This window comes from Taudactylus pleione, unplaced genomic scaffold (assembly GCF_031769625.1).
Source record: "Taudactylus pleione unplaced genomic scaffold, aTauple2 ptg000009l, whole genome shotgun sequence".
Classification (NCBI taxonomy): Eukaryota; Metazoa; Chordata; class Amphibia; order Anura; family Myobatrachidae; genus Taudactylus; species Taudactylus pleione.
The window spans coordinates 8,622,516-8,645,312 of record NW_028284412.1 but is presented as its reverse complement, the minus strand read 5'-3'; the positions used below and the strand labels follow the sequence as shown (position 1 = coordinate 8,645,312).

General features: G+C 40.6%; 1 protein-coding gene across 4 annotated transcripts in view; it reads right to left on the bottom strand.

Moving 5' to 3' along the window:
* The window catches only part of TNC (tenascin C), a 127,735-nt gene extending 106,122 nt beyond the window's left edge, over window positions 1-21,613 (bottom strand). For all 4 annotated transcript variants that reach the window (XM_088467110.1, XM_088467117.1, XM_088467121.1 and 1 more), the window contains exon 1: window positions 21,464-21,613. The gene's annotated coding sequence lies outside the window, so the exon portion shown is untranslated. The remainder of the gene's footprint in view (window positions 1-21,463) is intronic.
* Window positions 21,614-22,797: the final 1,184 nt, after the last annotated feature.

Sequence of the window (22,797 nt, the reverse complement as noted above, 5' to 3'; positions counted from 1 at the left end):
GGATGAAAAGTGATCACATCAGCAGTAAAACTAGTCAACTTTTTTTTTTTCCAAGGTTATGTAAAACGAATGAATAGAAACTTTCCAACCCTCAATGGTTAAAGACCTGATTAAGTTACTTTGAATTTTAATTATAAGTCGTAACTACTGTATGTATATATAACTGTCACTGCATAATGGGAACTGCAGTAAATATAATTTTATGGATGGGTCTTTGGCTCTGCAGCTCAGAGCAATGAAAAGGTTATTGTAGGGAAGTAATCCAAATGGTGAATCAATTTTTGGTGTACAAGGATAGAACATGTTTGACTCTATTTGTTAAGATATATAGGGAAGTATTGCTATGGTATTTCAAGCATGTCAGTTGCACAGTGATTACATTGTTTAATAGTGTAGATACTATATACAGTGGAAACCTGAAACACAATTCATGTTACAACTACAAACATAGATGATAAAATAGACTGCAGAAACATTAAGGTGATTTAAGCAAGCTTAAACAAAGAGGCTATCAGGATGTTTAGTCTATACAGTATGTGGCAATCAAAGTTACATGGATCCAGTTTGGTCTGTTTCAATTTATATCATAGGACAGGTCCCTTTTTACAGTATGTATTCACATAGGAACATGGAAGACCTATAATGTGATCTTTGCCCTGGAGCCACTGATTTGATCCATTCATATTTTAAGTAAGATGTCTTCAGTTATGGGTACATATTATTACAAAAGTCACGACTGAAGAATAATTGGTAAATCATTGATTTTTTTTTGTTCATTATATTTATATTGGTATGATATAGGGGGAGATGTATCGAGCCTCAGAGAGAGATAAAGTACCAACCAATCAGCTTCTAGCTGTTATTTGACATGCTGTGCTAGAAAAATAACAGAAGCTGATTAGTTGGTACATTATTTCTCTCCACTTTATCTCTCTCCAAGACTTGACCCATCTCCCCCTCAGTAACAGCACATGCATACATTTAGTGCCTGAGTCGGATATTCCTTACAGCCAATGCTTACTACCTTATTCTAATGTGAGTATCTGCCCATCTATGCCTATTATCCATCCATCTTTATGGAGGTGTCCATGCTGTCCACTGTTTATTCATTCGCAGGTACAGCTGTCATCATTGGTACCCAAACTTAAACCTACCCCATACTGTGTGCTAAAGATCCATCAGAAACAGGCACGAATCTCCATCCACAAGCTTCAAAGGAGCACAGAAGTTAGCCTACATGCTCATGACAGGATATAGTTAATATACCTACGGCGGGATGCCTATTGTCAGAATCCCGATCAGTGCTAGGAGACCAGCGCCAGAATCCCAACATGGCTGGAGATGCTGACACCAAAATCCCGACAGCCGGCATCCCGATCGTTAGTACAGCGGGGGCCCTTAGCTGTTAGCTGCGGTGGGGGTGGGGGAAGGTTAGGTTTAGGCACCACGAGGGGAGTTAGGAATAGGCACTAAGTGGGGAGGGTTAGGGTTAGGCACTAAAGGGGGAAAGTTAGGTTTAGGCACTAATCGGGAGGGTTAGGGTGCATAGTGTTAGGGTACAGTAAAGGAGGATTATTGGGTCAATAGGGCAGGGGAACAGTACTTACTGTTCCCCTGTCGGAATTGTAGACATCGGGATGCCGCTGTCAGTCTATTGGCAGTTGGCATCCTGAGTGTTGGAATATCATACCGATCCCACCCATGACATTCCCACGAGATGTGTCTGTTCATGAGTCCACATGAAAAATGCCCATTTGCCAACCAGAATTGCCTATTTCATGCAAAGTGATAGTGGTCAACAGATGGATCTATCTGTCCACATTCTCAATGTCTGTCCATATGCATGCTATGGTACATGCGCAGTGTGCGATTGCTCGCTATGGCACCTGTACAGTTTGCAGATATCTGCAAGAGCCATCTGCACTTGAACTCAGGACCTTAATGTGTTGCAAACATTGGAAGAAAATCTTTTTTTTCAATGGTTCAATTTTTTTTATTAGAATAATGTAATTTCTAAGTTCCAGAAAACTGAAATTATGTCAGGGAGAATCTTCCTGTTCCTCAGAGTTAGATCTGAATGGACTACATGAAAATATGTCTATTGTATTTACCATGGCACCGACTGGTTAAGAAAAAAAATGAATATTATGATCTCTGCTTGGAACACAGATTAGAAGTAGGTGTAAAGACCATTATTATTTCATAGCTGCTGGAGTAGCCATGAGTGAAGCTTGGAGGAGCAATATTGAAGAAAAAAAGACACTGAGAGAACTTAGTGAAAAGATTTGTAACATAATCCATTTTAGGTGTGAAGCAAAAAGTTCAACATATATAATATGGCTAGAAGTAGAAGTAAGTCCACTAGGTAACTACATCTGTTCAGTATTGTGTATGTTCCATCCTTTGCTGAAAGCTTTTCTCCCATGAGTCTGGAATGAGGAATAAAATGTATTACAGGGTGTATTTACGAATCAGTGAAAATGTTGATGACATACAGCAAACAGGTGCTGCCCATGAACATTTCACATTGACCCGTCACCAGCAGCAATATCATACTGGCAAGCCAGAAGTAGTTATGGCCGACAAGGGGGGCACCACCGCACGTCACTGTACAGGTGAGTATTGATAACCGGTAGTAACTGAACATATATCGCTGTGAGGAAAGCTATAATGAAAAATTAAAAGTGCCACTCTAAATGATAAATATACATTTAGGCATATAAGATTAAGCAGACAAACACTTCTAAATCATTCATGCCTTATACATATACTGTAGCATAGGAACCGTCTATTAATGCTATTGAAGAACCAGTTTACTATTTTTCATGCTCATTTTCTGCTAGAGGGAAAATCCACACAATGTAGGATGTTCATGTAACTACAATGGAAGTATACAGAACCAATCTGGAAGGATTGAGTGCTCTGGTTCTGTAAAGCAGTTCTCTGATTCCAGGGAACCCTATGTACTACAATGGGGGTGGGATCGATTGATTAATAAGTGGCTGTCTACAATGAATAACATCGTATGACATATGTACTCTAATGATACTCCTGGAACATTGCATACAACAATCAATTTCTTGTATACAATTATAATAACATTTATAACTGATTGTTTTAATATATGTAGTAATTGCATTTGGATCGTATGCGAACACACACATACAGTATATATTTCCTATAGTGAGACAATATTCAGCCTTTGATGCTGCTACTCGCTAGAGCCCATCCCAGATTCCAGCTCTACTATTACGTTAAAAATGAATATGAACACAGTAAAAGCTTTGTGTTTATTTGACAGAACTTGAAAAGTTATGTTGAACTTCTTATTTTTTATTCATTTTTTTCAATTATTTAATTATGGAAGAAACTTTTGAGAACGTTTGTTAAGCTGTTTGCTTGACACAGGTGCACCTAATCTCCCCAGTGCAATGAAGACTCTAAACCATACTGCACGTCAGTCACTTTCTTTTGTAATATTCTGGAACATCCCCTGTTATGAAAACTGTAATCATTGTTATTATTAAATGTTTGAATGTACTTAGAATCTAAGACTGGTTTATGTATATTATTAAAAGCTGTTATTAAGAATAGGAACATTTATTACTAATGACTTGGTGCTATAACCAGTGCCGTAGGTAGTGCTCCTGGCGCCCGGTGCAGACCATGCCCCCTCTGTATGATGTCACATGGAGGGGGCGTGGCCTGCACCTGGCGCTGGGAGCGGGTGATTACAGCAATGCCCGTAGCATCCACAGGATGCTCCGGGGTGCTGTAAGGGCAGCGTTGTGACCATCTGGAGCATGCTAAGGACGCTCCAGGCGCCACTGCTGCAGAGATTCTGGCAGCACGGTGCCGTTAAAGGCACCCTGCTAGCCAGCTGCAGAAGCTGTGGGTAAGTGGTGGTGCCGCCCACGGAGCGCTGTGCTTTGTGCGGCCGCACCGATCACACACCCCTTGTTAAGGACCTGGCTATAACCGACCAGCAGTGGCATTCAGTTATAACCAGTGGCGGCTCCAGAGGTGGGGCTGCAGCGCAGTCCAAAATTCAAAAAGGGGAGCCACTCCAACTGCCAGTAAGTCCCGGCCGGCGATGTTTAGCAACGTTTGGGGTGGCAGTTGGTGTGGCTCCCCTATTTCGAATTTGGACTGCGCTGCAGTCCAACCTCTGGAGCATCCGCTGGTTATAGATGGAGTATTTTCTTTATGCAGTGGATGCCAGAGGCAGCTAGGTATAGTTAGGCACAAGGACTAAGCAGGTAATGGAATATAGTAAAATAATTAACAATAGAAAGAAAAAAATCCATTCCAAATACGATTTTAGTTTTCAAAGTTTGGTGCTGAAAAATATCACAAATGTTATATACTTTGGCTTCCTTAAGACTTTAAGTGATTAAGAAAGGCCAGTCTATTTAAATCCATTAAATGTTTTATATAGCCTACTGTTTTGCCTTAAATGTCTTTACATGACATATGATGTAATAACAGGATCTGATTCCATGAACACATCAAACCCACCTAATAAAGAAAGTTAACACGACTGGAAAAAGATATTTAAGGCATATTTAAATAGTCAAGATTGAAATTATTATGTTGAAATCTGTATTTTTATTGCTATGTCCCCAAAGAGTGTAACTTGGAAATTTCCCTGACTTTCATGAGGCTTTCTGTGTCACAAATTTAGTTACTTTAATATCTGAGTTTGTCAAAAGATTTATTTTGGCTGGGACAGGAGCATGTTCGATGTTTTGTCCCAACAGAAAGTCCTGGTGAGATATTGGTAAAACATTAGCTGTAGCTGAAGTCGGTATACAGGGTGATTAGTGAATCCAAGGTAAGGTATATGTAAGGGTTTTCCAGGTAACGTGGTCTCCGGCTGTAGTCAGGATACGTAGAGGTCAGGTAGCCCAAAATTAGGTACAGGAAGGGGTTTTCCAACACAGATAACCAGGAGACTTGCTAATAACCATGCACAGACTGCTTGGCCGGGACACCTTAAATAGGCAGACTCTCCATGACATCAGTTCTCCAATCTGACAAGAGCCAGTATGGGCATTCATGTCTGGATCTCTTCCACAAGGCCGTGACTGTAATGGTGAAGGACAGCCACAGCCTCAAGCTTTGAGACAATCCTCCCAAATGCACAAACCACAGGGAGTAGTAGTTGCCCTGAAGACCCAGAGCACTAAACCTTTCTCTGGGTGCCCACCGCCAGAATCAGATTAATAATAGGGCAACCAGGGTGATCACCAAGGGAGCCACCACATGGGGGGGAGACACCACTCATAGCTACATCTACAGGTGGGTAAAAATGTGGCATATTTGACCTGGAGTTTCAGTGTGGCATAAAGTGAACTGTGGGCACAACAGGGCGTTTTTTGTGCTGGGAATATTTACACATTATACTTTTATTAACATTACCAGTATATCATATTGACTGTTGACCTGGAACCCCACAAACCTTGATCCAGTCCTGCCTTATGCTAAGCAGCACGGCCCAGTGAGCATTACTTGTGACAATCTGTATAATAACTGTTCTTTACTTATATTACACCTTTCTCCCAATAGGACTCGATGCAGTTTTCATTATTGTAAAGAATGAGGCAGCCATCTTGGGTGCACTGAGTTGCTGTTCTAGGTTACCATTCACATCAGTCACTGCTTGATTGGAGCTTACAGACTATATTTCCTACAACATACACATTTTTGGCATGATCCAATTAATTTACCAGTATGTTTTTGGACTGTGGGAAGAAACCAGTCCAGAATACCCTGATGAAACCCATGGACAGATAGGGTTCTCTTCACATATTGACCAGATCAACCTATCCTGCACTGAGAAGGTTAAACAAGGCAGAAACAGTCTGGGCCTGATTCAGAGCCGGACACTCTGACAGAGCGCTCGCTCTGAATCAGGGCCAGCCTTCCTGTTTTTTAGAGCGGCTTCCTGGCCGCTCGCATAGCTGTGGGTGACCGCCCACAGCTATAGCAAGCGGCCAGGAAGAAGGTCGCGATGGTCAAGACCATCGCAACCATCAGGCTTGCGACAAGACCCTTGTGGTAGGATCTCATTGCCGCAAGTCCCAGAGAGATTTCGGCTCTCACAGAGCCGAAATCTCTCCCACTGACATCACTCGTGATGTCAGTGTGGCCGCCCCCAATCTAGGTGTTCACATGGGAATGCCTCCGTTTGAGCAGCTACTCCCCCGGCCTGCCCACCAAAGGGGGTGTGCTGTCACTCAACATCGACAGCACGCCCCCTTTGGTACGAGACCTGGAGCGACGGTTTGCCCGTCGCTATCCGGGTCTCGCGCATGCACACGACGGAGCCGGCTCAGTCATGCGCACTGGGCATAGCGCTCGCGAGCGGGTCTGAATCAGGCCCTCTGTTTGTATCTGGATGTTCTGCATTAGCATATTCATATGTGATGCTCTAGAACCCAGTAAGAGAGACATTTGTTATATGTCCTTAGTCACCCAGAAATCTATACTCCTTTTCAAATGGCTTATTTGCATTTTCTATGTCTAAAGGTATTTCATTTGCATTCTATTACATGCCATATGTCCAAACCTATTTAGATCATTTGTCTGGATTTAGTACAGTACATTTATGATATGATACTTTTTTTTTTTCAACAATGCTACTTTTTGCACTTCCTGTAATAAAGTCATAAAATATGTATCAGCTCAGTTCTTGTTGGTTAGCGCTTGAGAGGCTTGGAAAAAGAGAAAGCTTATGACTGCTTAAATATACCTTAAATATTTGAGGCACTTGTGCCCTTGGTGCCAACAAAATTCATCATCTGTTAGTCGTTATAACCCTTGTAATGAAGTGGGGCTGCTTTCAGAACACAAAGCACGATAAAGTAAGATAAATTGATTTGCTGCTAATATGTCTTAACCTTGTGGATTTTACCCCTGAACCCTCAGGCTGTACAATTCACTAACACGAGCTTGTGTCTACTGCTGTGTTGTACTGTATGTGTATTGTGTAGCACCTCCTGGCAGAACCAGACAAAGTATGCTGTTATTCTAAGAAACTTGAGCATGTGCTGGGAATAGAATATCCTGGCTTCTTACTTCTGGTTTCTGGAGTGACTATATAGGATATAGGATTACCAGACCTACACTTTAACAAGGATAATTATAAATATACACATGAAACACTGCTGTATAGTATTGTAGCATGGATTTTATACCAGCACCTCATTAATTTGTAAATCTGATAACCCTTGTCCTGCATTATGCCACTTAAAATGTCAGTTTGTTTAAAACTAAATTCTGCAAGCAAATTACATCAGTTTCTAGGAAAGGGTGGCTGGAAATAAAATAAATTAAAAATTAAGTTAAGGTCACCACAGCTCAGTTCAAATAGAATAAAATGCAAATAAATGTATATTTATCTGCTTTGATGCCATATGTAGCTTAATAGATATGTATGCAAATTTGTACTCTATCATTGAGCAGATGTATCCTACCCACGCTATTTTATTATCCATGTTTCTAACTAAATTACATTTGGCATGCTTATAATTTTAAATAGTAATAAAACATATCTAAAGACATTACGTACTAGTTTGGAACCCAATAATTTCTGAACTGAGAACTTAATTTTATTTTACTGCTCAGTCAATGTAACGTTTCACTCATAATGGGGGAGATTTATCAAATCTTGGAGACATCTAAAGTGGAGAGAGACAAAGTACCAACCAATCAGCTTCTGTCATTTTTATAGCACAGCCTGTAAAATGACAGTTAGAAGCTGATTAGTTGGTACTTTATCTCTTTGATAAATCTCCCCCTATAGGTTAGAAAAATAGTTTTCTCTTTGTATAGTCTTAATCTTCTGGCTGCATCTGAAAATAGTTGCACTGCCGAGTACAAATACTGGCTATGATCTTATTCTCAGTTGTAGACAGGTGTCAGAACCCTATTTTTTCTTTAGATTTACTCTTACTATTCTTGTTATGTGTGGCATTTTTATTCTGAGTGCTCTGCCACTTCAAAGTAAAATATCAGTGATAGTTAGTGATATGACTGCATACCAATGACAATCTCCTTCGCTATTCCATTACAGAGGATACTGACTGGATATTATGTATAGGATAACTTTTATGGGTAACCATGCTACACTTTAAAAAAACATATATACCTGTCATTGGACTGAATATTACACTTTATACTTTCATGTTGCGTGTTTACCTCTAGCCATAGATTTGTATCGGCCGATTTATAGAATTCAAAACTTTCTCATTGAAGGTGATGATAATAATAAGAATAAAAAAACTTTTCTTTGCTAATAAATGGCTAAACCCAGCCACCTGTCTCATTGCTCAGTCTGAGGCGTATATTTACTAACGTGAGAGTTTTTAGAAGTAGAGATGTTGCCCATAGCAACCAATCAGATTCTACTTAACATTTAACTAGCATTTTCTAGAAGAAAAGAGCTAAAATGTTATTGGTTGATATGGGCAACATCTCCACTTCTAAAAACTCTCACTTAGTCAATTTACCCCTAAGAGAGCCAAGATTATTTCTGAATATCATCTCACTGGTGGCTAAAGCTGGGTACACATTATACAATGTAATAAACAATGCGATGGTCGTTCCAATTTCACTAAATCACAGAACACAGAGCGTACAAGCAGTCTTTGGAATGACACACAATGTATACAATTAATGGTTTCTCCTGTACACTACAGTATGTGCGGTCCTGTGTATACACTACACAATGTGCACCACATCATACATTGCATCATCCCATCTAACTTGCCGCACAGCAGAAGGAACGGAGCGATGAATGGCGTCTGGGAATGATGTATTGGACATACACACTATACGATGTGTGCAATATAACATTCTGATATGTGTTGGAGTGATATATTGGACAATAGATCATATATATTTTGTACCCAGCTTTAGTTGGATGAAATCTGTCCATTGGGCACTTAGTGCATCTGTCTGGATCACTTACTACACTACTGGGTCCTGTTAGTGTAAATTTGTCTGTCCCATGAGTCTCCAATATGTGTATGTCTGTCTGCTCCATGTGTATCCCATGTGTGCATCTGTTTGTCTGTCCCTGTGTCCCATGTGTGATTGTGACATGGGAGAGGTGGGGACACAGCTATAATTTAAGGTACATATTAACACAATTTGTTAAAGACATATTAAGTGAAATTAATTATCAAAAGATGTTTGAAATGTTATTGCACTATGGTTGGCCCATTTTATTTCTAATTCTTAGACAGATACCTGTTGATGCTCGGGGTTGAGGCAGATCCATTTTGAACAATTTGGGTTGGAAGTATTCCTGATTTATAGCAGATCAGCCTGGAAGTATTTATTTATGGTATGTGTTTCTGTGTCACCTCATTGGATGTCTTCATCATATTATTGCCCTAGAGGTGCCTGATTCTTTCTTATGTACATACTGTAACAACTTGTACTTTTTTGGGGAATCAGTATGTAATACCGCTAGCCGCATGGCTCCCGGCGTACGTCTAATGACAGGGGTTGTGGTTTCGAAGCCTGTCATTAGTACCTTGCCGGGATTTTACAGTCGGGAAGCCGGCGGTCGGCATTTCGACCGTCGGCTTCCTGACTGCATCCATTTTATGGAGCAGATTGAATTAGTTGCCGGATTGAATTAGTTGGAAGCTGCCGGAATGGGTCCCAATGGCTTCTGCACATTAACTGCAGAAGGCAGATTCTGCTTGTAGTCCAGGGCCGGACTGGCCAGCGAGCACTTCTGGCATATGCCAGAAAGGCCGATGGCCTGAGGACTGGCTCAAGGAGGGGGTGAAGGAAAAGACCCCCACCCTCCACCTAACGCTTCAAAATCATTAAGATTTCACAGAGCTGGAAGGGGTGGAGGCATGTATGGGTCAGCGGCGGCTGTGCTGGGCCAAAAAGAGACAGGGGCGTGCCGCGAGGCCAGCCCACGTGACTCGCGGCATGCCCCCTTGCATTTACTACGCCCTCCTCTGCATGGAATTGCATGGTGGACTGCCATGGTTGATATACAGCTCCAGTCTGTCCCTGTTATAGTCTATGGAACTACAAACAAAAGGTGCCTAACTACAATACATGGAAAAATTCCCAAAGCAATTTGCGGCTAATTGAATCTGCATCAAAGTATCAGTGTTGGGTGTGGATTAAGGTCGACAGTGTCTAGATAAACACCAGATGTTAGACAGTCAGGTCGACTGGGACAAAAGGTCCACACTAAAGGTTGACATGTAAGAAGGTTGACAGGTATAAATTGTTGACAGGGTCAAATGAAGATGATCAACACATTCACCCTTACCATAACCCTCCCTCCTGGTGCCTAACACTAACCATTGGGGTGTGGCGAACCCGCCAGTAAGTGCCTAGCCCTAAAAAAAAAAAAGTGCTGACCATTTTTATGTTGACCATTTGCATGTTGACCGTTTGGCCATTTCCACCATTTGTATATGTCGACTTTCTTACATGGTGACCTATTGACTGTCTAACATCTGGTATCTGTCTAGACATTGTCGACCTTTTTACTGTCTATCTATAGTGTGGAACCCATCAGTGTTTTAGAGTTACTGTAACTGAAATACATTTTTCTATAAAAAGTATGTCATGTACAGTAGGCAAGTTTAATATTTTCCTTTAGACGTAGAATATGAATGGAACTGGCCTCAATATGTTACTGAAATGTTCATATATGATTTTAATTAGTATGGAAAGTGGGCAAACACCTTCTGTCAAAGCCAACTTCCTTTGAAAAATCAAACTTCCCTTGAAAATTCATTAAACTGTTAAATCGAGTAATTCTGCAAGCCTGGCCATAAACTGAACAGAATAATTTCGGCATCTCTATAATAGGAAACTTTTTTGCTTACTACAAAGGAAAGAAAAGACATTCCTGGAAGGTGCTACTGGGTTAAAACTAACAACACATCCAGATGCTTACCTTTCCTGCCAGCTTTTTGATTTTCATCTGTCAAGTTACTTTTCCATTTTCACTTGCTATATTTTGTTACAAGTGGCAGATATACTTTTTAAAGAATTCCTTTTCACATATAAATTCCCTTTTCTCAGAAATTCATTCTAGTTTTTTGAGTGGGTGTCACAAATCGTTATTTTAAGCAAAGCAGACATCCTCTGCATCTGTAACTTACTGTACCAATATGTTTAATGTCACACTTTGCATGCTATGGTTGTAAGCTGTACATATATACAATTCTCCTGCATTTCAAGTATGTTTCTGACACATTTAGCAAACAGTAATAGGCTATAAAAGGAAGATTAGGCAGTTGTAACTCTGCTACTGTATATATTGAGTTTACAAAGCATGGTCAGAATAGGAGGATGGATCAGCTGTGTAAATAAAGTTAATACTGCTTTTCATGCCCAAGTGATATCACTTGTAGGCATTTGTGGAACTAATCCAACTTATATGCAATGTTCTCTATAGCACTAGTAAAGTGGATAAAAATGTGTATGCACATGAAATGCTACAAGTGTTAAAGGATTTTATTAAGCTACATTTTAAAACTTTCCACATCAGGTTCTTTTTTCTTTTTATTAATAAGAGCGACTTTGAAAAGCCATTCAGCAGTTCTGGTCATGGGATTTAAAAGGGCAATAATATTAAATGCAAAATACTCCTAGTTTTGCAGTTAATATAACTGCCCTTTGAATCTTGTGGCCAGAATTTCCAACAAGTTCTGCAAACATACCCCATAAATTTGTTGTGAATAAATTGACCATCTTTGATTGAAGACTATTTACTGTATGTATTATAAATTCTGCAAATATGAATTTGCATATCGAGTGAGTCTTAAACTTTGGTGGAGGGTAAAACTCCGGAACAAGTTTATACCATATAGCAAATATCGGTTGATAGTTAGTATTACATTGCCATATCAGGGCTGCAACAAGGGGAGGGCTGGGGCTCACGTGCCCCAGGCGCAGGATTTAGGGGCACTGATGTCTGGTCTGGTGCCAAAATTATCAGTAGCAATGCGCCCGGCTCCTTCTCTGCCAGGTGAACCGCTTCCATTACACATTGCAGTGGCAGCTTGCTGCTGCCTGTCCCTTCTGGTCAGCCGTCTCCCCCATCTACTGTAGTATCTCTTGGGACTAGGATGTCTCTCCCAGTCCATTCCCACATTGCCCTGCGCCAAGGAGCCATTAGCCGGCCTGCCTATTACGATTAGAGCACCACACTAATGATGGCGCTGCCACCACCGCCAATCCACCGCTGCCGCCGCCAGTCTCCCACTGTGCAGGAGCCGGCAGATAAGTTTGATGTTGCTGGCAGGGAGAGGAATGGGGCTGTTTTGTGAGGGGACTGTGCAGTGAGGAGGCTGTGCTGAGGAAGGCTGTGCAGTGAGGGACTGTGGTGTGAGCAACTGTGATGAGGAGGGCTGTGCAGAGAGAGGCTGTGCTGAGGTATGCTGTGCAGTGAGGGACTGTGGTGTGAGGGCCTGTGATGAGGATGACTGTGCAGAGGGAGGATGTGCAGTGAGGGACTGTGATGAGGAGGGCCGCGCAGAGGGAGGCTGTGCAGTGAGGAGGCTGTGTTGAGGAAGGCTGTGCAGAGGGGGGCTTGTGCAGTAGGGAGGCTGTGCTGAGGGAGGCTGTGCTGAGGGAGGCTGTGCTGAGGGAGGCTGTGCAGGGGGAGGCTGTGCAGGGGGAGGCTGTGCAGGGGGAGGCTGTGCAGGGGGAGGCTGTGCAGGGGGAGGCTGTGCTGAGGAGGGCTGTGCAGGGGGAGGCTGTGCTGAGGAGGGCTGTGCTGAGGAGGGCTGTGCTGAGGGCTGTGCAGAGGAGGGCTGTGCAGAGGAGGGCTGTGCAGAGGAGGGCTGTGCAGAGGGAGGCTGTGAGTAGAGAGGGTGAGAAGGGTTTTCTGTGCTGTTATTAATGAGCAGGTACAGTTATTATAAATATAGAGAAGGGGTTTAGGAGGGCAGTAAAACAACAATAATCAATAATATCAAAACATGGGTGTGAAATTATTGCCTTGCCCCGGGTGACAGAAATCCTAGTTTTAGCCCTGTCCATATGAACTGAAGTCCCATGTCCATATGGGTATTTTTACTAAGAATTGTGTCTGTGCGAGATTGCATTACCTGCCGTGTTTCCCCTGATTTTCAAACAGGGAGATTTACCAAAGAAAAATTTGGGTGTAAAAAAATTATTCTATCTGCAAAACACGACCAAACACACAAATAATAAATAGAGGTAAATACACCATTGAAACAACTCACAAGTACATTCCATAGATAGGAATATAACACAGGAATTTACCAAGAATCATGTCTACAAACAAGATCATAAATGGAGCAAACTTGGGCCAAAATAGAAGTTTAAAGTAGACCCCCTCCTCATCAGTGTGCTTAGCAGATGCACTGCACAGATTAGTGTGTCACTCTTTGTGCACAATTTTATGTTCTTTAATAAATTTCATAATAGGTATTCCAAACTGGAATGGAGCACATAATTGGTTAGTCACAGCTCCATACCAATGATTGGGTGTGACACTCTTGATTGGAGTAATATTTATTTTTAATTATTATCTTTAATTATGCATCCAGGGTTCCCTAAGCCGTCCAAGGACAAAAAAACTGACAATAAGGTACAATAGTACAGACTAGTACAAACAAGTTAAGAATTTCACATAAATATTTAATTACAGGGTGCAATTAGCATAATTATGTAGAGAAGACATTATCCTTTAATGGGAGGGCTTTTCTGAGGTAGAAAGTAGCCTGGGAGAAATCCTGAATGCGAGAATGGTGATCAGGAAGGTGGCGAGGTGGCAGTCATTAGCAGAGTGAAGGGAGGGGGAAAAAGTATGTGAGGAAATGAGGCTTGAGATGTAGGAAGAAGAGATATGTTTCAGAATATTATAGGTAAGAGAGAAGATTCTGAATGATATAAGGAACCAGTGGAGCAGCTGGCAGTGGGATCCTGCAGAGGCGAAGTGACAAGGATGGAAAGTGCATTAGAGTGTAGAGAATTGTTGAAGAGGGATGAAGTAGTAGTTTTGGAGGTCAGAGATAAGTATTCTAAGTGACAAATGATGAGGGCATGAATAATAGTTTTAGTAGCTTCCAGAGTTCTGATTCTGTAAATATTGTTGAGGTGGAAATGGCATTATGAGGAATGGAACTGAATGGAGGTAGAGATGGGTATAAATATTGAGAAGGAAGGGTTGGACAAGTATGGGGTCAAACGAGATACAGAGTCTGATAGACTGCAAGGTATCCAAGAGGAGGTAATCAGTGACCTTAGTGAGGGTTTAGTGGAATGAAGAGACCAAAAGTCAGGTTGGAGTTGGTGTAGGAGGGATGGATGGTAAGGAAAGTGGCAAGATATTTGTAGACTAACCACTTAAGAAGTTCAGAGAAAAAGTGGTGGAAAGTGATGGGATAGTAGTTACAGTGGGAGGAGGGATCAAATGAGGGAGACCATGGTGAATTTGAAGGATGGGGGAAATAAATCAGAGGAGAAAAATAAGTTGACCAGTTGGGCAGAGTAGGGGCATTCTTCAGATGGGAGAGACCAATGGATGGGTATTTGATGAGGTAAAAGGGGAATGTTGAGGATGGAGAGGTGAAAAGGAGTGTATGGATTTCAGCCCTGGAGATAGGTGAGGAGGAGTACATGGTTGGAAGCCCCAGTGGGCGGGCGAGAGTATGAGGTAGAATTTGAATGGTTGAGAAGTCATGGTAGATGGACTTAATTTTTGAGGTAAATGTGGGTGGCCAAATCAAGAGGACTAAAGAGGAGGGGAGTTGAAGATAGCAATGAGGCAGCGAGGATTGAAGGACTGGGAAGAGATGAGGGCTTTGAAGTAGGACTGTTTATCAAGTGAGAGATATTCTATTCTCTATAGGATTAGAGAATGAATTTGAAGTTGAAAAAGTTGACAAGTCAAAGCAATTTCCTCGAGAAATGATGAACAAAGCCAGAGTACTTTTGGATAAAATGGGTAAAAGTACAGTACTAGGTATTGAAAGGAAATGTAATAGATTAATGGTAAAAGCTAGGGCACCAGAGTCAAAGGCAGTAGTGAGTGCATGGTCATAGTGGGAAACAGCTTGGGCTGGGTAGGAGAGAGTGAGTGAGGAAAAGTGTCTATAGAGGAGATGGTGGGGTCATCAAATGCATCAATATTCTGCTAAGTCAAAATGGTCTTAGAATAGAGTGATGATGTAGGGGAGATAGTAATGCTAAAGGTGAAGAGGTGATTGTCAGAGAGATGGAGGGGGGTGTTGTTGAAGTTGGATACAGTAGATAGTTTAGAGAAGGCCAGGTCAAGGGACTGACCATTTATATAAGAGGGGGAGGTGGTAAATTGAAAGAGGAAATGAGGAGGAGAGGGAAAGGTTGTAGGTAGCAGTAATGGAAGGATTGGTGATTGAGATGTTAAACTTGTAAGAGTTGCTATTTTTATTCTCCTCCAATGTATGTCTAAATAGCCAAATTAAGGTTTTACATATAGCTGTGGGTTTTAGAAGGTTTTATAGCTTCATAACTAAGTAACACTTGCCACTTGTTTACTATTTGTATTATATAACTTATGACAATAATGTGTCACAATTTTACATTCCACCTTTTACATAAACTGTGTTTCTATGCATGTGCCTATATATTGATTAGACTAAACTGAACAAAAGGCATTTCTTTGAAAGGAAATGTTATATTCTCATTACCAGAACCACCTCCAATATGCAATCATAGTTTTTTACAATTCCAGAAGTGACCCCTATTGTAGGGCATGTATAAAAGTTATAATCTTTATTCCCAGGCTATTCAAGTAATATTTATGCTTTTGTCAAATAATTTGTTGGTATCTGTTAAGTTATCTATACACTTGGCAATTTAGTAAGTGATACAGTATTTGTAACCTTAATTTGGTCACAAGGAGATGTTTCAGCCTATATTGAATAAGTATGCCAATCAACATCTGATCAGCCTAAATCAGATTCCATTCAATGCCTTATGGAAAATAGAGTTAAATTATAACAATAACTTGGCACTGTGTGTAAGCACTGAAATTGGCAGTGGACACACTAATACAGCCTCAATTGATCTGACCATTTGAACCAATCACTTCATGGTCACTTTCTGTGTGATCAAAGGCCGGGTTCTGCCAATTAACCCATTAGTTGAAGTGGACATAACTATCATTACCCCTCTCAGGCAGACATGGTCATAACAGTTATTCCCTACTGCAGAAAATGGATTCCTTTTACAGTGAGCATGAAGTCTGCTCCCATTCCATAACTGAGAGGATGAGGGAAGTGTAGCAACACATTGTTGTTACTTATCAGGGATTCTGACTTCAATTATGATGTTTTCCCTGGCCCTAGTACAACTTTATTTTCCTACTGGGAGTGAAAGGATGACCCCATGGATAGCTAATCACTCTCTAAACCAGTAGATGCTGTCTACATATCATCCAAATGGGGAGACATATCAAGCTACCTGATGGCATGAGATAGCTCATGTGTAACTTAGTTTATCCCATGGAAATAAAATTACAACCATCTGGTTGTTATATTTTTACCTGGGCTCATCAGGGGTCTTTATTGCATTCTGGTATCCTACAAAACAACAGGAAATGTGTATTAAGAGATGGATGCTGCTAGCATTGCCGCTGAATCTTTGGATGCAGCAGCAATGCTAACATATGCTAATGTAGCAGTAGGCATCTGATGACAAAAGATACCTCCTGCCAGCATTGCAGATCCGAGTGCTGCGTCTAAAATGGAATCACCGAAGGTAGCAATGGCCACAGTCATCATCCATCTGAGTAAGCTTAAGCTTACTCAGAATGGGCAATGGGACTATCAGTCAGGGACAAGAAGTCTGTGTTGGAAGGCGCAGACCCTGGCCCCAGCATTCCTACTAAACAGGGGCGACTTGCCCCATTTTGTAAAATTGTAGAAAGAAAAATAAATAGTTTTGTTCCCCATCTTGTTTATTTAGAGCTAAATCTGTAATAGTGTCAGATTACTCCCTGGGATGATTGCGTCAAAGGCTAAGAGGAATTACAGGTAGGCATAGCATAGACTTTACTTGCTAAAGTTGCAACTATTCTGGGAGCTCTGAGCACTCTGATGTAGTGTTGATCATTCATCAACCAGAGTTATGGAAATAGTCTACTGGTACTGACTGATTCTTTACACCTCCCATAGCGAACCAATGGACCATAGACAACAGTAGGGAAAATTGGAGGGAATTGGTATGATTTACCACCGGACCTCTGCCCGGCGGTTGGAATCCTGACAGCGGCATCCCAGCAGAGGAGGAAATCCCGATCATCCTAAGGTAAGTATTGACTAACCTAATTCTACCCCCTAACCCTACCCCTCCCTTAGGGGTGCCTAACCCTAAACTTCCCCACCAGTGCCTAACCCTAATCCCTCCTCTAAGTACCTAAACCTAACCCCTCCTTCCCCGCCACCTAAACCTAAGTCCTCCGGGGGGCTGCCTAACCCTAAGTTCCCCTGGGGGTGCCTAACCCTCCCTTCCCCTAGCCTAAACCTAACCTCCAAGGGGTGGTGCCTAACCCTAAGTCCCCTCGGGAACCCTAAACCTAACCCTCCCCCCCGCATGGCTATCCACGCTCGGCGCCCGGCGTCCCTTCGATTGGAATGCCGGGTGCCAGTCTCCTGGCATTGATAAAATGACAGGCATCTAGATTTAGACACCTGTCATTTAACCCTCGCCAGGATTAAGCAGTCAGGAAGCCGGCTGTCGGGATTAGGTCCGCCGGCTTCCCGACTGCATACCAATTGGAGTTCCTATGGCATCACAACCAGAAATCTAAGGTGTCATTGTATTGTCACCAGATGTTTGGGGACAGTAGAGTATTGGGTGAGTTTTCAGTATGTGTTTAAAGATTTGGAGACTGAAGGAGGGACTGATCTGGTGTGGTAGAGATTTCACAAGTGGATTGTGGTACTGGAATAGATTTGTACTAGGGCATGAAAAATATTTATCAGAGAGAAGCCAAGGAGTGGGTCAATGGTAGAGGCAATATAGCAAGAAGGAGAATATTTCACAAGATGATATATGAAATAAGGGTATTGCTGAAGGCTATGTGAGATGTGAGCAATTTGTACTTAATTCTGGAGGATACAGGGAGGCAGAGACAAGATCTGCAGAGTGGTGTGGCAGATGTGAATCCAGGAGAGAAGAGAATGGATGGATTTTAGAGGGAATAGGCTGGTGGGTTGTAGGGGATATGAGCTTTGGTTGAAAGTAAGATTGGGGACCATTCTAGAAATATTTTGAAGATGAAGGATACAGGACTCCTACAAACTGGATGTGAGGAGTAAAGCAGAGTGAGAAGTTAAGGGTGAAACCAAGAAACCTGGCATTGGAGACTAATGGGTAAATTTACTGAGATGGAAGTTCTATTAAGAAGTGATGTTGCCCATAGCAACCAATCAGAGTCCAGGTATTATCTTGTTGAAAGTGCTAGATAAATGAGAAGTAGAATCTGATTGGTTGCTATGGGCAACATCAATTCTTAATAGAAATCCCATCTTAGTAAATTTACCCGCAAGTATTGTAGAAGGTTTGTCCGTTGTGTGCTGGCTAGAAAGTAATATCAATCTTGCTCCAGCTTTAAGAATAGATGAAAGCTGGTACTGTACATGTGGGGTATGAGACAGAGCCAGATAAGAGGAGTCTGAAGTACTTGAGGTAGAAGATGAGATAAAGAATTAGAGTTATCCTGTATGGTCACATTTGTGAGTGCCCACTGATCTTGGCATGTGCAGAATGAACTTATGCAGGATACACTACAACGGTTGGCATACAGTACTACTCCCTCTGCATAAAGCTCATATTCTTAATGGGTACAGAAGAAGAACAGAGATGGCAACAGCAATGACAGTTCAGCTCACTGGGTCCATCAGCTGAACAGAGATGGTAGCTTACTTGTTCCTCAAATCGTAGTCACACTCCTTAGCCTTGCTGCTTCATATACCAACAGCTTCTACACACTTTAGTGAGCATTAAGATTTTATAGTGTAAGAATAAGATTATGTGGGAGACTGAACAAAGAACTGAACTAAAGTGCAGCTACCTCTAAATAACGTCTGCCATATGTTTTTCATCACACCCAAATTGAATGTTAAGACATTGTAGAAAATGACTCTAGTAGATCTATCAAACCCCATTCCAACAGTGCCCAGGCACCTAAATCAGCCGTCACCACTTCAAGCCAATTGAAGATCACCCTTGAACTTTAAGGTTAATTTATAAGTGACTTACTTTTAATGCTTCATATGGTTAATAGTTCCTTGACCTAAATTAGTATTAGGCATTCCTTTTTGCTTTGTCACTCACATTACCCAGCCTGGGAAAAAAAGAGCTCACATTTTTAAAACCTATTTTTGTCAGACGTGACCTGTCCATCTCTTCTCTTTGGCATGCAATCATTTCAAAAGAGGAGTTACAAGAACAGAACAAAGTAAAGAACAGAGTAAGAATTTTTGAGGTGCTCTGTATGGCTTGCATGACTCAAACTAGTTTCTTACTCAAACCAAGGTTTAGTTACAGTAAAGTCTTGGGCAGCCTGAACCCTTTAAAATGCTGTAAAATCACATGTTCTCTTAACATTATGTGGGAAAGGAAATTGCAGCTTAAACATGATAATGGCATTAACAGATCTAAATATTCAGCACAAAGCAGCACAGACTGCAGGCTAGATGTACTAATTAACTTCAAAGGCTTGAGATAAACCTGTATAAATATGATCCAGTACATTAACAGTCCCACAAATTTAATTGCAGCAGGTGTGCCCAAGTTTGGTTAATACATTGCAAAATTATTTCAAAAGGAACACAAAATGCTTTAGGAAAAAATGAATGCTAAAGATTATTTTGGCTGCATTCCACTGAGTGACCAGTTAGCTATAACAGAGACATCTACAGACACAACAGCACAAGGATGACTTTCCAAGTATACAGTAAGTTTGAATGAGTGATTGTGTGTGATAGTAAATTCTTTTCAGTCTCTGGTTTTTGTGCAGTGCTTGTAGCTTTTGTTGGTAGAAACCTGGAATCCTATTATTCTAACTAGTATCAAATGTAATACAGTAGCATTTATTAACACTTAGGGGGGTATTTATCAAAGACTGGAGAGAGAGAAAATTGTAAGCACTAACCAATCAGCTTCTAACTTACATTTTACAGGCTGTGTTTGAAAAATGACAGTTAGGACCTGATTGGTTAATACTTTTTCTCTCACAATTTTATCTCTCATCAAGCTTTAGTACATGGACCCCTTAATCTTCCAGCATGGTAACAAGTTTTTGGAATCCTCATTGTTAAACTTTGTATGAAGTTTATGGTGAGAACATTGGGAGAAGTTAATTTCAGGACCTCAGCAGCAGGAGAGAAACAGAAGTCACTAAATAATCACCAAGGTCATATATTTTCATATTCTTAAAGCACCATCAAGTACAGTAGCTGAACACTTTTTTTTTAATGATTTATTGTAGCAGTTCAGAACTTCTGCAAAGTAGCCTCTGGGCTATCAAGTTAATCTCTTAAAAAAATAAATGAAACCCCACACATTCTAAAGAGTGTTGTCAGCTATTAGAACTGAAATATATGAAATAATCAACTACAGAATCAAGCAAAACATCAATTAACTTCACAAGTTGTTTCATGTGGTTGACATCATTGTTACTTGGCAAACAGAGCAAAAGACATATTTGCACCAAGTAGCTGTAATAAAGAAGGTGAGTACAGAGTCTTTATTCTGAAAATGTCATTCATATCAACCAATTGTACAGCAGCCATTCAGCCACTTCACTCCCTAGTGAGACTGATCTTTTTATATAAATGCCAGCCTTGAAAGAGGCATTAGTGCCACCCTCCTGTTTCAGTAAAAGGGCTTCTGCTGAGCACACAGCAAAGGAATAATGTTCTTCCACAATTCTTTCAAACCAATCATTTTAATTAAAATGATTTCAGTGGGACTTTAAATAAATAGCAGCTGTGCCCCAGGTAGGTCCAATCAGTTATCAAACTATAAAAGTGCATCAGTGTAAAAACATCATAGGTTTACACTTGAATCCCGAATTGTCTATCTTACAATAACAAAGCATTGACTTTTAAAAGTTTTAGGAAGACCTGGACATCATTCCAATAATGTAAAGTTAATAAAGACGATGAAAAAAAAAAAGTTGTAAATATTTAATTCATTTTTTATAATATAAAAATAGTTTCTAGATGGAAAAAAGCATTGTATTATGGCATTACAATTATTATATTTTACTTATCTAAGGTGAAGTGTATTATTTTGTGTATAAAAAAAATATAAAAAATGTGTAATAAAATATGATGTGAATATAAAAAAATACATTGATTGAATTAAAATTAAGTTACTGCACTTCAATCTGGACATAGTTTTCATTCAAACATATGAGGTTATCTGAATGAGATAAGTGGCTTACCTTGAACACTGCAATATATTACATCCAAATATGAAGAGCATCCATTGGATGGATGTAGAGAATTAAAGCCAGTTTATCTCCTACTGGACTGTCCTCTGTGAAAAGTTTCATCCAGGAGTAAGGTGACTGAATTAGAGGGATGCTTGGTAAGAAGCCTGTGAGTGCTGAGCACATGCAGTCAGCTCAAGCTTTATATAGTTAGGCTGCCAGTTCTAGTACGTCGCTCATTTCTTTGTAATGGGATGCCTCAAGGCAGGCTTTCCTTATTAAAGGGACAGCTTCTCTTTGGAACTGCATATGCTTTCCAGTGTGGGACAGACATGCAAAAGGTATTTGCAGTTTACCATGTAAGGATACAGCAAAAGCAGCTTCATTTAAGAAATGTAAATGACTCAACAGTGGAAAAGTGACACAGAGGAGTAATATATTATCTTGATTAAATCACTTAGCTTTTTAGCATCTGTCTATTTTATTTTTTGTGAAGCTCCCATTGTCTTTGATCTTCTCAACTTGTGATTCACAGCAATTACTCTGCTCTAAAATTCATGTATGCTACCATCTCTCTCTACCCTGAGAAAAAAGTTACACTGACATATACACATTAAATAGTGTCTCATTGAAATAGATTTCATTACACAGCTATTTGAACATACAACATACAGCTTATATGCAATTTGTACAAAGGACAATAGTTAAGAAGACTTGTCTGCTATAAATTGTTTTATAATACCTGCAATGGAAAACCTGACACATATAATATGCTACATACAGACATACATACATTACTTACTGAGAGCCTGCTGGTCCCTTTATCCCAGGTATCCTGTTCCTCGGATAGATCAAGCCAAAAAAAATGTTGCCTTAGCGGCTAATTTGTATCACATATGTAGTCTGTGCTCACTACTGTAACATAGGAACAGATGGCATAAGACTGAGAGTGTTTATTTGTAACTCTTTTTATTCATGTCATTATCTAACAATCTGTTATGGATGGCTGGTATTCCAGGATCAGTGGGTGTGTCACCCCCCCACTCCCCCACGTGTCTGACAGAGATAGAGTTACAGTACTTTGGTGGGAGAGGGAGCTGTCTTCATGCTTGGTACCAATAGATGCGATCACTAACATTCAATTTAGAGTAAACTACAGATTAGGGAAATAAAAAATTGGGGGGCTCACGGTTGGATTGGTTAAAACAATAATCTCATATTTTATTTGTCTCTGATTCATGTATTTATGTATCTGTATCAGCGTATTGCACTGTTCTGCTTCCATATCTATTTTCTTAGGACAGACATGTTTGGGGTATAACGCTCAGTGCTTGTTTTCCTATAAT